Source organism: Notamacropus eugenii, chromosome 2 (assembly GCF_028372415.1).
Source record: "Notamacropus eugenii isolate mMacEug1 chromosome 2, mMacEug1.pri_v2, whole genome shotgun sequence".
Lineage (NCBI taxonomy): Eukaryota > Metazoa > Chordata > Mammalia > Diprotodontia > Macropodidae > Notamacropus > Notamacropus eugenii.
This window is the reverse complement of record NC_092873.1, coordinates 155,105,087-155,107,110: the sequence shown is the minus strand read 5'-3', so window position 1 is coordinate 155,107,110 and position 2,024 is coordinate 155,105,087. Positions and strand designations below refer to the sequence as shown.

At 42.7% G+C, this 2,024-nt stretch overlaps 1 pseudogene; it reads left to right on the top strand.

The window, feature by feature from the left end:
- The first annotated feature begins 547 nt into the window (after window positions 1-547).
- LOC140523729 (peroxiredoxin-1 pseudogene) lies at window positions 548-1,143 on the top strand (annotated as a pseudogene).
- The last annotated feature ends 881 nt before the right edge of the window (window positions 1,144-2,024 follow it).

Below are 2,024 nucleotides of genomic sequence, written 5' to 3'. Positions count from 1 at the left end.
CTCAAACACTTACTAGTTATATGCCCTGAGCAAGTCATTTAACCCCTTCAGTCTGAGTTTTCTCATCTATGAAGTATAGATAATCATAACATCCATCTCATAGTGCTGTTGTGAGGATCATATGTAAAATGCTTTGCAAAACTTAAAACAATGTATAGGTTTTAATGACGATGATGATGTTAGTTTTAGCTTTGTTTTAGTTAGTTTTCAGTATTTTTCCATTTTAGTGGGTCCTTGAATAAATAAAGGAGGTGTACTTTGGTCTACCCCACCTAGCTCAGTTAATGTAGTCACAGGATCTAATTGCAGGTGATGACCTATTATGGGATTGCTAAGATATATTGGTAGCCTGTTTACCTGTTGTGAAGAATATACACTTCTATTTGGTTCATGGAAAAGAGTAATGTCATTGAGCAAACAGTGATAGGGTATCTCTAGGTGCTATTTAAAATGTAAATGTACTTTGAAAGTTGGGGTTCTTCAGCTTCCCCTCACACGTTTGTTCTTCCTCCAAACTTGTCTGTGGAGCCTAGCTGTTACTGTCAACATGTTGGCTAGAAATGCCAAGATTGGGTACCCAGCCCCCAATTTCAGAGCTAAGCTGTTATTTCAGATTGGCAGTTCAAAGACATCAGCCTTTCTGATTACAAAGAGAAATATGTTGCATTGTTCTTCTACCCCTTGGATTTCACCTTCATGTACCCCATGGAGATTATTGCATTCAGTGACTGAACTGAAGAATTTAAAAAACTCAACTGCCAAGTGAATGGTGCTTCAGTGGATTTGCACTTCTGTCATCTTGCTTGGGTCAACACAGTCAGGAAGAATGGTGGACTGGGAGCCGTGAATATCCAATTGATGTCTGACCCCAAACATACCATTGATGAAGATTATGGCGTCTTAAAGGCGGATGAAGGAATTTCATTCAAGGGTCTCTTCATCATTGATGAGAAGGGGATCCTTCACCAGATCACCATAAATGACCTTCCTGTGGGCCACTCTGTAGATGACACTCTTCAGCTTGTCCAGGCCTTCTGGTTCACAGACAAGCATGCCAAAGTATGCCCTGCTATCTGGAAACCTGGGAGTGATATTAGCAAGTCTGATGTTCAGGAGAGTAAGGAATACTTCTCCAAGCAGTGAGCTGCTCTCTGCAGCCAGGGATGTTTCCCTGCCCCCACATGGGGCCTGTGGACTCACTAGTTACCATCTGCAGGACAAATGTGCTTGATATTTCTCAAGCTTTCAACTAGAAGGGCTTTGCAGTGGGAGCCCAGACAGTGTGCGGTAGCTGGGCATAGCCTCTCCTGATGGGACCTGATTCATTCAGATTCTTCGTCCCTCCCTAGGGTCAGCAGCCAACCAGTTGAGCCTGCCAGCTCTCTTTCTCACTCTTAATGACCAAGTGCTGTGTTATCAATGCTTCTACCATAGTCACCCCATTTGGGCTCAAGCCTACCTGATGTTTTGTAGCTCTATTAAACTTGTCCTAAGGGAAAAAAGAAAGAAAGAAGTTGGGGGCAGTTTTTAGGCAGGAGACACTAATTGAGGAAAAGTCAGCCATCATTGGCTAGATGGGTGGGGCAGGCAGAGAGAATATTTTTTTCTGCTCTCTCATCCCATGGCATCTTATAGTGGAGCTACTTGTTTTCAGAAGGAGAAACCCATCTACCAGTTAGAAAGTAAGTTCCAGAGAGTTTCAGACACAGTTGAAGATATTTTCCAGACAGACATAGATGCAGGGAGGTATCAAGGCTAGAAACAGTTTCAAGGAACATGAACTCTGCCAGTAGAGGAGGTTAGCACTTATGGATTCAATGGAGGGCAATAGAGGCTGCCCAAAGAGGTAAAAGGATTGTAAATTCCAGCAAAACCAGAGTAATTGGTCTGGGTCACATGTGTTATTTACATGTGTTCATCACTACCATTCTACTCTAAGTTTGCCCTCACTCTTCCCATAGATGATGTATGTATTAGTGGGAGAGTTCATTTCAGATTTCCAAGGGAGGGTGAGAGGAATGTTT